Genomic DNA, 16,232 nt, shown 5'->3' on the forward strand with positions numbered 1-16,232 from the left:
AAGAGAGCCTGAGGCGGCGTGTGCAGGCCTCTGTATTGGCGGGACGCCAGGTGTGATATCCTAGGCTATCCGTTTCAAAATCACTTGTTTCAAAGAAGGCATGTTCTGCTGACCTGGAGGCACCCTAGAAGTTTTCATGTTTTAATTCAAGATGAGCTGCCTCGGCCTGCCTTCACCCCTATATTGTCAATGCGCTTGCCAGGTTAGTGGTAAAAGGACAAACACAGAGGGCGTTGTGAAGTTGTGGGTTTGTGGTAACGAGTGACAGTAAGAAACTAGTTGTTAAAACGGATGATCCCCGGATAACCAACCCCCCGGGAGGGCCCTGAGCGAGCAGAATGGGGTGCGCAAGCCTCTTGTCACCATTTAGCAATTTGCTCTAGGATCCGGGAGGCCTCCAGCCAGCTCACACTCCCCCACCAGCTGTACACAGACTGATGGAAGAAGTCTTTTTTAACACACCTTTTATATCCTTATAGCATAAAGTCATAAATCAATTGTAGAAAACACTATACAAATATTTACAAGTCATGAGATACCAAATTAGTGACCATAAATCTTTTCTGACAGGATCCCTTCCTGTCCTGAACCACCATAGGACCACACAATTGACCCCTATCTCACCTGTTCGCTTAGGAGGGGCGGTTACCATGACTACACCATTCCTTGTCTTCACGCTCAGGGCTCCGCCCCCCCTCCAAACACCAATCAGTCTCGGGGTGTAACGGGGCGGCCAAGAGCTGGAGCCCCATGGCCCCCCCAGCGATCTGTGCTACCTTACCCCTTGATCTGATGTGTACACCCGCCAGTTGGCTCAGAACTTCAGGATCCTATCCCTGGTGTCCTCCCGGGGCCCCAACCTTGGGGACCCCCCTGTTGTTTCTGGTCACTTTAATACCTCAATTTCTGCTTAAAACCTTACTCCGCAACCTAAATTAAGGGGAGGGTGGGTGGGACAACTGCGGGCCCTAACAAGGTCCAGCCGCCGCCTCCGGAAAAGAAGGACGAGGCTTCTTGGGATCACCGCTACGATCCCTTTTGTCTGTACTTCCACCCCCACGCCTCACAAGGGGTGGGGGCGGATGTCCCAGCCAGTCCAACGCACCACCGGCGCGTAAGGTGAGCGTCGGGCCTCGGAGGCCCCGTCTCCTAACAGTCCACGCACCACCATTTTGGGGGGCGCTTTACTCAAAGACAAAGTGCAATAAATCCCTGGTGCAAATTATACTTGTCAGGTGACTTCAGACTTTTTATGTGCCAGGTTTGTGGATGTGTTAAAAGGAATAATTAGTCCCAGTTTAAGTACCTTAATTCCCCCCCCCCAACCATTTTGCATTCAGAGCTAAACGCTGATGGTTTGCCTGCGTAAAACCCTGACAAATCGCAACATGTGCACAGTTCTAAATTAACAATTTTACAAACATTGGACAAAATAGATTTTATATCCATTTTAAAGTTCCGCCATTGCTCAAGGGAGACCTTGAATGTAAGTATTCTCGGTACATCTGGAGAATAGGTCCCCCCTCCCCCTGCTGCCACACGGAGCCCCTCGCTGGTGGTTCTCAAACACCTATGATTGTGCAGAACAGGATTATGGCAAATCCCTCCATTTGTATAAAAAGCACTTTGTGGCGGGAAGAAGATGGCTCCGAGACCGGTGTGGGCATGTCCCGCCTACGGTCTATGCTCAAGTAAGATCAAGGAGAATCACTCCCTGGTGAGATTGCTTGGCCTGTGAAGGACTCTGTTACAAAGTTTCCCAAATACTTGAAATTACTATCAGTATTAAATCTTGCTAGGGAAATAAGTGCTCTCGTGCGCACAGAGTAGGCCTTAGAAAGCCAAGGCCTGACGTCCACTAACTGTTTCTCCGGCGCCCTATCAGCCATCTTTACATTCCGAACAAATTACTTTATCTCCCAGAGCATCAGTTTGTAAATGTGTAATGTAAGCGCGCCAGCTGGGGAGTGCACTGTTTCAATTATACGCCCCCCCAGCATCATTACACAATCTTTTCTGTAATCTGGTTAGAGTCTTAAATTGACTCCACAGGCAGTTGAGTTTGCGACTATAAACAAAATCTGTATTTCCAAAGGCTGCGTGTAGGATGTCCCTTTCAAATACAGAATTGGAATAGTGTCTATTAATGTTTTACGAGCGAATCCACACTCCTTGTAAACAAAAGCAATTTAAGTGCTTATTAATGCAAAATATATTTGCAGACAGAACGAGTATTAAAAGTGGCTAACCCATCGTTCTCTCAAATTCTTTGTGGTGGGCAAAACCAAACCTTGGTCAAAAATATATTCCATTTTCTTCAGCCATGTCTTCTGTAGATATCCAAGATTACAGGGCGGAGAGTGTAGCAGCCACATGACAGGAAGTACAGGTGCAGGTCACTAAAGTACAATAGACACCTCCATGCCCCGGGGGCACTGCCAGCTCGGGGGCACCCCAGGATGGATGGCACAGAAGACATATGGTGGAGCTGGCAACTGACAGCATTGGACTCCTTTCCACACTGAACTAAAATGCGCATTCCATTCCAGGAAACCTCACTCCCTCCAGCATTAGTGCTTACAACTCTGTCCAAGAGGTTTGCACACCCCTGACTGCTGTTGTTAACCCTTACATTCCATTCAGCTCCTGGGGGCAGGGATGAGGGGGGGTGGCTGGCAGAGGGACAGGGGTTTGTGGGAGGGTTATATGTTGAAACCACAAGTGCTTCAAGCACCCACGGATCAACAACGAGTTCGGAACAACAAACTCGTTGGTATCACTAATGCCTTTACCACGAATGCCTTTACAACGATTTTTCATTGTAAAGGCATTCCTGATAAAGGCATTACCGATCAGCATGCATGGTTCCAGCATGCTTCCACCGTAGCCTCCCACCCCTAAAAATTACTGCGACCCCCCCACCCCCACAACCACCCCAACCCCCACCCCCAAAATTACCACAACTCCAACCCCCTCCCCAAAAACCTAAAGCACCCCAACCCACCACTTAAACCTAAACCCTGACCCCCCCTCCCCGCACCTAAACCCTAATCACCCCGAACCCCCACCCCCAAAGACTAAAAATACCCTGAGTCATCACCCCTGCCCCAAAACCTAAAGCACCCCAACCCACCCCTAAAACTTAAACCCTGACCCCCCAAACCCTAATCATCGCCAATCCCCCCACCCACCCCCAGTAACTAAAAATACCCCAAGTCCCCACCCCGCCCCTAAAACCTAAAGCATCCCAACCGACCCCTAAAACCTAAATCCTGACCCTCCCTCCCCCCAAACCCTAATCACCGAGCCCCCCACCCCACCCCCAAAAAAACAGCCCCAGCCCAACTTACCTCCTCCTTCCCCGCGTCGACTCCCTTCTTCTGTGCCTTAACCACGCGTGTACGTGGTTCACACATGCGTGGTTAAGGCCCGAAAACCAGGAAGTCGTGGAAAACGAACCGTTGTTTCGCTTTCGTTTTACACGACTTCGTGGGTTAGGAGTCGTTGTTCCGGGTGTTTCCCTTGAGGGAGGCATAGTGCAAGAATCTCTCTCAGCTGCAAACATTTAAAAGGTTTTATTATCAGTTCCATGTGTACCATAAACAAACACCAATTATGATTTTTAAAAGGAGGGCAAAGGTCGACTTTACTGTTTATTTACCCAACTGTACTGGATACAAATCACCATTCTTACAAGAAGAGAAAAACTCAATATCCCATTATTTTAGGGTGATCGCAACCCAGGAGCAAAGAAAACTGTGAAACACTAACTCAATGTGAAGTTGTAGGCTGGAAAATTCAGGATTTTTACATCTGTCCCCATTAATTCTATCACATGATTTTCACCTACTGGACATTACGCAGTAGGAAATGCTCACAGAGAAATATACAAACAGTTTATTTGGGCATCTTTCTCAGTGGGGTGAAATTGGTAAACTTAGGGTTCCTTCATGAGCGCCGAAGTTTCACGATTTCTAGAAGTATGGGAAATCAGGCATTATTTTTGTTCACAAAATTACAGGAAAATTATACAAAATTACTCTTCATAGCAGAATTGTGTTTGCTGGTGTCTCTAATGACTTTATTACATCGAGTAGACAAGTCACATAAAAAGGCTCGTCATTTCCATCCTGGAGACCAGTTCAAGCAAAAAATATGTCCATGGGACATTTTCCATATAAACCAGTCTCCCACTGGTCACTCACAAACAAGGCCTTGTTAGGCAAGTGTGTGCTCACGTACAAATGTTATGGGAAAAGGAATGATGTGAAATTTCATCTAACCAAAATTCAGGAATTTAGCTCACTTTCCTGAGATAGTTAACATCTTCCCCAAGCCTACAAAAGTCCCAAGGTCTGATTAAAAAAAACAAATAAATAAAAAATCACCCAGAATTTATAGCATGGCTAGGTGAAACTTTGCCACACTCTGTGGGATGCCGCGGGAGTTTCTATGACACACAACACTGTTTGAGGAGTATCAGGAGGTGGTGTTTGTGTGCTCACCCCATAGGTTTCCCCTAAAATGTTTACATTTGTGCTGCTGCTGCAGCTAATGCGTGTGGCACAGCCCAGGGGATTCTGCTAATTAAAATATGTCAATTACTCATACACAGTGTATGGATCCTATTGCTCATAAGTTGTGAATAGAGCCACAAATCACACAAAGGCAACAGCTGACGGGCTGTACTACAATGGCACTGAGTGCAGAATGACTAATAAGTCTATTTGTATATTAAACACTATCTCGCCTACGTAAATATTTTTCAATCTTGGAGGCTTACCCTTTTCATAATAATCATCTACCTATCCATGTCTTAGGTTCTCCACTACACAGTAGCAGGAAATGGTAATAAACGTCATTAAATATACATTGGCTTGAGAAAGTGATAGCTTCTCAATTACATGGGCTTGAAACCCGAGGACAGCTCTGTTTGTCTCCGTAGTGATCACTTTCACAAAGCTGAATAAACTCTTGAGGCAGCTTAATAGGGAGTTAGGTAAGTTCTTTTGTGGGGTGGGGGTGAGCGAGTGGGCATTCGGAGATTCTAGGACAGGTGAGGGCTTTGCAGTGCCCTGCTATTTTAATTTTCTGACTGACTTCCTAGAATGCACCTTGACATCAAGGTCTTTAATTTATTTTCTCATTCTTCGCTTTTTATAATTTGAGAGGACCAGGCCGGCTTACAAAGAATATCTGTGGGTGTCTTCGCTTTTGGGGGTGTTCTCGCGATATGATTGTGGTAAGATGTGGCAGAGGAGGGCTTTCAGTTCAGGGAATCACTCCTCATCGGAGAACGATATCTGTAATCAGGGTCATATGGCATGCAACATATAACAGTCCTACATTTCCCACAATGCACTACGTCGGTCTACAAGACGTCCTGGAACCAGAATCTGCGTGGCAAATAAGAATTAAGTTTTTACATCAGAGGTGCCCCATGTATGTCCAGGATTCCCAGATATGTGCTACTTTTCAGGAAATCCAAGAGACCATTTGCATACCTTGTATCTATCTAGATCAATTTTACATATTATTTTTCCTAGCAAAAATGAGGCCCTTCTTTCTTAAAGAAAGTTAATCCAAAACTGTCTTCAACCTTACAGAAGTGATAAAGTTAAACAGTGAAACCGTCAATGACAGTATTTCTCCAGAACATCTCTTCTCAAGGTTACCACCAAGTCCTACAGGTAAAGAGAGTAGCCTTTAAAAATCCAGTGCCCCAGTTTGAAGCCACAATGACTGGAGACCCATTGGAGAATTGTCTCAAAATAATTATTCTCAAAGTGCCCAAAGTTTAAAGATCTGAGTCACAGGAAACATTACACAACAGCATCTCATACTGGTTAAATGGCAAAGCGTAGAACTTAGCCAAGCTTGTGACCTAAGAATGACCACTACTAGCCATGTTTGGCATCCCAAGGATGACCAGGCTGAGAGAGCTTTGAAAATGAAGACTCACCAGTCCTAGTAGGGCTTGGCATCCTAAGAATGACTAGTCCCAAACTAGTTTAGCATCCCCAAGAATGATTAGTCCTAATCTATCTTGGCATCCTAAGAATGACTAGTCCTAACCTGGTGTGGCATTCTAAAAATGTCTAGTCCTAATATGGATTTTGGCACCCTAAGGATGACTAGTCCTAACCTGGTTTTGCATCCTAAGGTATGACTAGTCCTAAACTGTCTTAGCATCTTAAGAATGACCAGTCCTAGTAGGGTTTGTCATCCTAAGAATGGCCAGGCTTAAGTATGACTGGCATCCTAAGGGTGACCAGTACTAGTCAGGCTTGGCATCCGTGGGGACGGTAAGTCTTCTGCATGTCTCTGGAGAGCGTGCTTCCCCTGCCTTGTGGTGATCTACAGGCAAGTCACTTAAACGTTGCTATATGGTTTCAAGATGCTTACCTCAGTGAACATGCCAATCATGCGTGCCCACTGAGGCTCTCCCTGTTTACATGGACTGAGACCCAAAGCTTAGCTCTGAGGTTGAGGGGGGCATGCATAGTGCACCCCTGGTTCACAGAGTGGCTACTGCCCTCTCCACCAAGGAGGCTGTAGACTGACAGCGGTGGCAGCAATAAATCTATAGTCAGGGATACCTGTATCCTTGCACCCTTGGTGGGGGGGGGCAGTCTTCTTTGCCCGTGGTCCTGCTGCCTTTGTCTACCTGGTATGCATGTTTGAGAGCCAGTAGGTTCCCAAAGGGAGAATGGTGAGGTGAGCCATTGTGTTTAATGTGAGCTGAGCTGTTCTGCTTGACATCCTAGCTCCCTCATGCCCCTCCCTATCCCTTAGAGAAGCCTGGTGGGCTGGGGGTAGACACTTGCTCTTATATGTGTTTAGCTGCAGTAACTGCTAGGAGGGACCCTCCCCCCCTTTTCTGTTTGGTGATGGTCAGTGCCTCATGGTCTGGAGTTTATTAAAATTCCTCTCTAGGGAATAGCCTGGGCTGATGCCAAGAACTTGTCCTGAAGCACAGTAACTCATCCTGTACATGTCTTGGACACACAGTGAGCATGACACATAAGCCTCATGATAGGAGGGGCACCTAGGATTAAAAAGTAGCAGATCCTCTGATTGGTTAAGCCTATCAATCAGAGGTGGTAAAAGTCTGGCTTGAGTGGTTGTTCAAAACAGGTCTTCCGTTCTAACAAGCATCTACAGAAGTCAGCTGTGGGCCCGTGGCGTGAAGGTAAGAAAGCTTGCTCACTGCGTCTGAACTTGAGAGAGTTTTCTCTGTGATGGATGGATTCTGCTGTGAAGGAATTTGCCAGCTGTGAAACAGCAAAAGGATCAATTAGCAGCCTGAATGCAGAGGGCCGGCTGTGTTGTGAGGCTTGTCTAGCATTGGCTTGGAAGACAAGGAAATTGCAAACAGCTACTCAAGATAAGGAAGCTTGCAGTACAGCAACAGTGACAGAGGGAGACGGGGAAGCTGATTCCAGATCTTGAAGGTGAGATCACTTTGCCTAGACCCCTCCCATGTGCTGCAGGAGCCTGTGTGACACTACCAGTTACCATCTGTAGCTGGTGAAGAGTGTCCTGGGGTACAGGCCCCCCGACCTTCCTCTCTGTGATACTTGAGGATACTAGGTTGTACTGGCACTCTGGCCAGCTATACCCTCCTACAGCTAGCCAGTAGCTACTGGTCTGGTGGGACTCTAGTAAACTGTGCCAAGACATCGGGCACCTGTGATCAGATCTCTGATGCTACCAGAGTGGTGTCCTTGCTAAGGAGGGCACTTCTGTTCTTTGGGTGGTGGGTTCTGGGGCTGATCTGGAGCGTTTGACTTCACATCATATGCTGAAACTACACCCTAGCAATACAAGGATGAATATCATGGCTCTAGCGAATGAGACAACCCTGTGCAACATGGTCTGTAATAAGCAATGCTTATTGTGTGTCTAGATGATAACTGTGCTTTTAGAGAACTTAGCATCTAGGCACTATAATACTGTATAGGGTCAGAACTCTGGCCCTGAGGGTTGTAGAGTTGTCTGGTTTTAACTGTTTTTCCTAGTTGTATGTGTATTATATATTTCTTGTGTGTATTAAAGTACTTGTCTTTTTAAAAAGTAAAGCACTGACTGGACATTGACCTTATTAGCTGGTAGTACAGTGTCACTGTATTCTGAATGTCTAAATCCACCTCACCTCCCTGAGTAAGCCTTGGACTGCTCTGTCTTGCTACCCTGAGAGAGTCAAGTGCTGGAGAGGAGTTCTTGGTTATCCAGTTTTGGGTCCACTAGTACTGAGGCCCCAGAACACGAGCGAGGGACACTCCAGTTGATGCGATTGGAGCGTTATAACCCCTGAGTGCCCTGGTGCCCAGGAAACCAGGTCTAACAGCATCCTAAGGGTAACCAGTCCTAGTCAGGCTTGGCCTTAAGAATGACCAGTCCTAGCAGGACTTGGAAACTTTAGGGAAATTCAAGTAATCTCGGGGCAAAGTCCAACTAATGACGTTCATATTGTTGGCATGTGAACAAGGAGCCTTCCGGGATATTTGATCAATTGTAAAGTTCAAGACCAAGAGTTTTCACAAGGTGCACAGGAAGCCTTCCAGAATATTTTTCAGTTGTAAAGTTTCAGACCAAGAGTTTCCCCAAGGTGACCAATGAGCATTCCATAATATCTTATGAGGTTTAAAGAATGTTCACTGGATGAAAAAGGAGCCTGTGTAGAGTTCCAGGCCAAGAGTTTTCACCAAGTGAAAAAGGAGCCTTCTAGATTATCTTGCCAGGTGTAAAGTTCTGAACCAAGAGTTTTTGACAAGTGAAGAAGGAGCATTCCAAAATATTTTACCAGGTGATAGCTCTAGACCCAGAGATTTCACAAAGTGAAAAAGGAGACTTTCAGAATATTTTGTCAGGTGTGAAGTTCTAGATAAATAGTTTTCACCAGGTGAACAAGGAGCCTCTTTAAGAATATCTTACCAGTTGTAAAGTGCTGAGTGAAAAAGAAGCCTACCCAATTCTAGACCAAACGTTTTCGCAGAGTGAAAAAGGAGCCTTCAAGAATATCTTACCATGTGTAAAGTTCTAGATCAAGAGTTTTTGCTGAGTGAAAAAGGAGCCTACCAGAATATCTTACCAGGTGTAAAGTTCTAAACCAATAGTTTTCACCAGGTGAACAAGGAGCCTTCCAGGCTATCTTACCAGGTGTAAAGTTCTAGATCAAGAGTTTTTGTTGAGTGAAAAAGGAGCCTTCCAGAATATCTTACCAGGTTTAAAGTTCTAGATCAAGAGTTTTCACCAGGTGAACAAGGAGCCGCTTTAAGAATATTTTACCAGTTGTAAAGTGCTAGATCTAGAGTTTTTGCTGAGTGAAAAAGAAGCCTACCAGAATATTTTACCAGGTGTAAAATTCTAGACCAAAAGTTTTCGCAGAGTGAAAAAGGAGCCTTCCAGAATATCTTAGCAGATGTAAAGTTCTAGACTAAGAATTTTTGCTTCTAAGAATTGTTCTTCATCTCTTATATTTGGTCCGTGCTTTTTTCTGCTCCTAGTTTAGGAAGAAAGAAAAAGGCATCTAGTCTATACCAAGAGGCTTTTTGCCTACAGTTATCAGGGAAAAGGAATCTCTTGCACCCCCGGCTTACTGACCCTGGAATTCAATGGGTAATAATTGATTGGTCGATTCGGATAACTTATGCGCCCTTAATCAAATGTAATTGTTTACCCCACAGTCGGTGTAGCTTGCATAGCTAGCAGAATGGGGCCATCTAGAGGACAGACACTGTATGCAAATATGTGTTATTTGGATAGCGTAACCCTGGCCAACAGGAAGCGTAGCAGCATTGGTAAACCAACCAGTAGGTGGTTGCCCTGGCACTAGTATGAGGGTGCCAGGCTGCCCCTTACGCACATGAAACAGAGACACCTTGGCCAAGGAAGAAGGCAGAACAATGTCACTTTGCTTGGGGAGTCACAAATCCTTGTAATGCCCCTTCTTGTCTGTGCTGTGGGGTAATAAAATGGTGATTCTGCGAGGTCACACAAGCTCGCAGGGGGTGGGCTGGCAGGAAAGGGCTGAAGAGCAACACCAAACCTAGCAACCCGCTACACCAAGGTTTGGTGTGGAGGCCCAGATGTATCTTCCGCTTTGAGAATAACATCTGCCCATATCAATCATTTCCATCTAGTTTCATTTTAGGTGGATGTCCTGAACATCTGGCCTGGATCCGCCCAGGTGGACCAGCTGCATTATTTGGACCACAGGATGGTGGGCAGAAGCAGTCGCAGGCGTCCTGCCCCACACTGACCTACCCACTTGAGTCACCAGACAGTTTAGATGTGTTTAGCGCCCTCACTGGGCCTTGCCCTCTTGGCTTCTGAAGACGCCTCCCTAGCAGGGGCTTCCGCAAGGCTGCCCCTTAACTTCGAGGGTTTGATTCACAAAGCTTTTTCCAATAGGGATACCTAACGCCTAGAAATCTAGGATTAAATTACTACTAAAATGAGAATAAGTCGTAGCTATACAATGGGAAAGTATTAAAAAGTTTGCTCATCGAGTCACAGTTCTGCAGAAGTATTATCAACTTACGTTTTGAAAAAAACAGCAAAAGCGGTTGCGTTCTTCTCTACCCAACAATTTTTTTTTAGAATTACGACAAAGGTCCGTATCCTCACAACCTCTTCTTTCTTCCTTTATTGCCTCTCCTTTCGGTGGTGCAGCAAGAACTGAGTAAACAATTTTTCACACTCGAAGCAAAATAGCATTTTGTCACTGGAGTGCTCCTTCTTACGTTTTTGGTTTTTTTTAAGCGATGTTTGTGGATTTTTCCTGAATTGGGCGCTACTTACTGACAGAACCCCGCGTCTGTTGCCTACTTCGCCCTATGGAAGCGTTGGCCCCACTCAGCACTTCAAGGCACCCTCTTGGTGTGCAAAGCAACAAAACATGCAAAGAACAAAACTTGCCTCTGAACGTGCTCTGCAGCACAAGAGGGGTGTACGCGCTTGAGTAACCGCGGCCTGTGGTCCCCGGGGAGGTTAAACATTGCACACACTCGTCAGGAGTCCAAACAACAGTGCCGAAAAGAGCAGCGAAAAGCCACCCCCGTCACACGTGAGTTAGTCTTTCACAGCTGACAATAGCGCCTGTTGACAAATAGCCTCTGGGCGCATGGAGCGGAACACAGCAACGGTTACGATGACGCAAAGGGGCTGCACGGGGCAAGGGTTCAAGAAGGGAACCTGTGAGCGATACAGGTGGCCTAGGGGTCACCTCACCCAGGAGCCCCGCCAAGGCACTCAGCCCGACCCTTGCACAAGCCGAAGTAAGAAGCCGGAACACGCATGTTGTATTCTCAGAATCATTCCTCCGTTTATTTGTTGGGGGAAGGGGTGCCTCAGGTTTCATTATTTGTAATTCCACAGGGCTGTGTGCGAGGCTAGAGGCCTGGTTATCTCTGCCTCCAAACACCCCTAAAATAATCAATGTTGTGCTCTATGGGGTATGAGTCCCACATCTCAATGCAGACACCCTCACCTTGGGTACAAGTGTCTCGTCGTGATGCACAACCTTTGTCACTGGATGCTACAAATCTTGAGACACAGTATCTCTTGCTGTGTGAGTCTCAACTTGGACTCACCGAGTGCACGTTTTACACGCTGACTGATGCACATTGTCCCTCATTTGTAGTGCATAACACCTCTTGGAGTAGAGTGTCACTCATTGAGAGTGAGTCTCACACCTTGGAGCACAGTGTCACTCTTGAACATTTCAAATGGTCCCACTGACCTTTAACAGTAGTTTTGAAGAGGTTTTAGGCCAGATCCCTTCAAATATTGCTCTTGTGGACTCTGGACTTTCAGGCCATTCCCAGAAGCTTGAAACCTTGTGCCAGTTTCCACAGAACTCTGTGAAGTGCAGAAAAAACTTTGCCGTGCTACGTGGAGTTCAGCCGGCGGTGGAGTGCGGTAAATTGTGCTGTTCAGGCTGATTTTTAATGCTGGGAGTTTGTCCTGTGCTATGAAATCAGCTGCTTCTTTTTGCCACTCGAGTAAATGTTCTACTTGTACGGCAGCCTCCTGAACGCGAGCGGCAGGTTTCTCATTGCGGCAAAACTCTGCGAACTCCGCCGGCAGAGCAGAATTCATCGCCCACCCCTAATTTCCACGGGTGCTTCTGGGAATGTTAGTGAATTGAAAAAACAAGCATAGGTACAGTTAGGCTGAGATGTAAATCCCTCTCTGTATTCTTAAGTTTTTTTTTTTTTTTTAGAGAGCATGGCCTTTACTTTTTCTTTTTTACTTATATAGTATCAAGGCAGGGACAATAAACACTGTATGGAGGCACTATATTGTAACATTTGAATAATGATTTAAAATATATGTCAAGAATTACCTTCCCACCAAATATTCTAGGATTGCAGTTAGCCAGAAAAGTAGCCTTGAGGAGTATTTTTTGGAAATATATGAAGTCTAGCATTATAATATTAAGTTAGGATTAGTAAAATGCTCTGGGGGATCAGAAGGGCTTATGCATTCAAAGTGTAATCACTAACTACTTCACCACTTGAAGACAATAACTTGTTTTTATACAGTGCTTTATTTCACAGATTTTGTTCCTTTGGGCACTGTAAATAAGATGTTGCTCGTACCTAATATACCGACCTCGGTAGGATGAAAGGCCGGGTTTGCTGTACCAGATGCGGCATCTTGGGAAGGCAGCCCAGAAATGAATGGTAGATGGGAGGGTGAAAAGGTGGATGAGTGAGAGAACAAAGGGGAGAAAGTATGGCTAGATGGAAGAGTGAAAACATGAATGAATAGATGGACGAATAGAATGATGAAAAGATGGATGCTTAGAAAGATGAAGGGACTCACTGGTCTTGCCCAGCGTCGTTATATGTCTGAGTACATGCTCTTTTTGGCTTCTCTCTCAAACGCCATCTGTGCCAGCCATGTGTCAGCCCTTGGCATGTGCCCACTAAGTGCCCCACATTGGGCAGGCCGGCCTCACTGGACCGTTTCCTCTGGCTATTTTAAAATAGAGTTGGTCTTGTTGTTTTCTGTTTAGTGCCCACTGTTCATCTGGGGTTTGGCGCTGGGTGACCCGATGACCTCTCAGTGCACGCTCTGCGGGCACTCCCTGTTTTCTTTTGAATGTCCACATTCAATGCTCTTTTTGGACAGCGTTGGTGTAAGTGCTTCAGCTGCAATCAGATGCTGGCACAAGACGAGGGGACCTGAAAAGGGGAGCTGCCCAGTGGAAACACACACAGTCCCCTTAAAATAAACAGCCCCCCTCCCCCGGAACATCCACGTCAGCTGCCATAAGAAACACTCCCCGCAGAGACCAGAGCAGTGTATGGAAAGAGCATGGGGACAAAATTACTGAGCCAGTGTCTCGGCCCTGCCACAGACCTGCTGTGTGAGCGCGAGCAAAGCCCTCCTCGTAATGCTCGTGTGGGCTTAGGGGTGGTTGGGGGCCTGAGAACCACCAGAGCTATCAGTCTGCCCAACTGAACCCCTCTCCATTCACCCCAAGTGTATTGCACGTGTGTAGTGTTACATGGAATCAAACATTTGGCCTGCAGGGTAAACAAAGATCTGTGCAGCAAGTGCATTGACCCACTGAGCTACGTTACTAGGATTCAAACCTGTGACCTGCATGTTACACTCTGATCTCTGCAGCAAGTGCATTGGACCACTGAGCAATGAATGTGGTGGGATTTAACCTGTGGTCTTCATGCTACAAGCAGACATCTGCAGCGAGTGCGTTGACCCACTGAGCTATGTTACTAGGATTGCACCAGTGACTTAGGCAGTGGCTTTTAATGTGAAACCTTCAGGTTGTACCCAGATTTCTCTTTCAGGCGCATTAACTCGCTGAGTATCTCATGGGTTGAAAAAGAACTACTGCTGAGGGCCATCCCTGCCCCTTAATGACAAAACCAGTCCTGTCCTTATAACCTCAGATTACCCCCTGGGGCAGGCAACCCGTTTATTTCTCTTTCAAAACAATTTATATGCTTCATGGAAATGTTTATATAAACCATGCTTAGTACATTTACCAATGTATTTATGTATACAAGGACTGGGAACTGTGTCTATTTTCAAATGTACCCTTTAAGGTGATTTATTGTGGCAGCTTTAAAACCAGTTTATTTTGACAAAGTTGGTCAGACTGATAACTTGTTTATGCCAAATGCAGAACTGGGCATGTAATTGTGACTATACAGCCATTTCTAAAAAGAAAAAAAGTTTAAAAAAAGAAAGCAAAAAGAAAATTCAGACAGCTCAGTGGGTTTTAATATCCTTGCTGTAGGGACTTGTGTGTTACTTACTGGTCAGGCGTGGCAACACGGCCTCTCTGTAAAAGCATGCAGGTAGCAATGTATCAACTGCATTGTCAGTGCCTTGAAGCTGCAGGGCTTGAGCAGTAAGCACTATGTAAGCTATTATAAGTAATATTTTGCTAAACGTCTGAAGCTGACATCCGCTTAATATGTGTGTTTGTTATTAACAAGGTAAAGTCCAGTCAATTCCCAAAAGTTGTCAGAGTTTAAAAAATAGTGGTTGAAAATTCTGGGAAAGATTAAGATTGTGGGAGAAGCATCTTCTAAAACTGCCTTGTTTGGGAAAATTCTCTACCCATGAAACTGGGGGTCGGAAAAATGAGTCTGTTTGCGAATTAAGCTATTGTTTCCAGGGCATCGCCCTTCCCACCACACGCGTGTGTTCCATAGATACTCCACTTCAGGTTTTGACGGAAGGGTACTGTAAGGAAATGCCTCCTTGGCATGGTTGCCCCCTGACTTTTTGCCTTTGCTGATGCTATGTTTACAATTGAAAGTGTGCTGAGGCCTGCTAACCAGGCCCCAGCACCAGTGTTCTTTCCCTAACCTGTACTTTTGTATCCACAATTGGCAGACCCTGGCATCCAGATAAGTCCCTTGTAACTGGTACTTCTAGTACCAAGGGCCCTGATGCCAAGGAAGGTCTCTAAGGGCTGCAGCATGTCTTATGCCACCCTGGAGACCTCTCACTCAGCACAGACACACTGCTTGCCAGCTTGTGTGTGCTAGTGAGGACAAAACGAGTAAGTCGACATGGCACTCCCCTCAGGGTGCCATGCCAGCCTCTCACTGCCTATGCAGTATAGGTAAGACACCCCTCTAGCAGGCCTTACAGCCCTAAGGCAGGGTGCACTATACCATAGGTGAGGGTACCAGTGCATGAGCATGGTACCCCTACAGTGTCTAAACAAAACCTTAGACATTGTAAGTGCAGGGTAGCCATAAGAGTATATGCTCTGGGAGTTTGTCAAACACGAACTCCACAGCACCATAATGGCTACACTGAAAACTGGGAAGTTTGGTATCAAACTTCTCAGCACAATAAATGCACACTGATGCCAGTGTACATTTTATTGCAAAATACACCCCAGAGGGCACCTTAGAGGTGCCCCCTGAAACTTAACCGACTGTCTGTGTAGGCTGACTAGTTCCAGCAGCCTGCCACACTAGAGACATGTTGCTGGCCCCATGGGGAGAGTGCCTTTGTCACTCTGAGGCCAGTAACAAAGCCTGCACTGGGTGGAGATGCTAACACCTCCCCCAGGCAGGAGCTGTAACACCTGGCGGTGAGCCTCAAAGGCTCACCCCTTTGTCACAGCCCAGCAGGGCACTCCAGCTTAGTGGAGTTGCCCGCCCCCTCCGGCCACGGCCCCCACTTTTGGCGGCAAGGCTGGAGGGAACAAAGAAAGCAACAAGGAGGAGTCACTGACCAGTCAGGACAGCCCCTAAGGTGTCCTGAGCTGAGGTGACTCTGACTTTTAGAAATCCTCCATCTTGCAGATGGAGGATTCCCCCAATAGGGTTAGGATTGTGACCCCCTCCCCTTGGGAGGAGGCACAAAGAGGGTGTACCCACCCTCAGGGCTAGTAGCCATTGGCTACTAACCCCCCAGACCTAAACACGCCCTTAAATCTAGTATTTAAGGGCTACCCTGAACCCTAGAAAATTAGATTCCTGCAACTACAAGAAGAAGGACTGCCCAGCTGAAAACCCCTGCAGCGGAAGACCAGAAGACGACAACTGCCTTGGCTCCAGAAACTCACCGGCCTGTCTCCTGCCTTCCAAAGACCCTGCTCCAGCGACGCCTTCCAAAGGGACCAGCGACCTCGACATCCTCTGAGGACTGCCCCTGCTTCGAAAAGACAAGAAACTCCCGAGGACAGCGGACCTGCTCCAAGAAAAGCTGCAACTTTGTTTCCAGCA

At 46.4% G+C, this 16,232-nt stretch overlaps 1 protein-coding gene across 2 annotated transcripts in view; it reads right to left on the bottom strand.

The window, feature by feature from the left end:
• PDE4C (phosphodiesterase 4C) overlaps positions 1-16,232 on the bottom strand; it is an 837,713-nt gene that overhangs the window by 378,529 nt on the left and 442,952 nt on the right. The window lies entirely within an intron of this gene.

Source organism: Pleurodeles waltl, chromosome 12, assembly GCF_031143425.1.
Source record: "Pleurodeles waltl isolate 20211129_DDA chromosome 12, aPleWal1.hap1.20221129, whole genome shotgun sequence".
NCBI classification, from domain to species: domain Eukaryota; kingdom Metazoa; phylum Chordata; class Amphibia; order Caudata; family Salamandridae; genus Pleurodeles; species Pleurodeles waltl.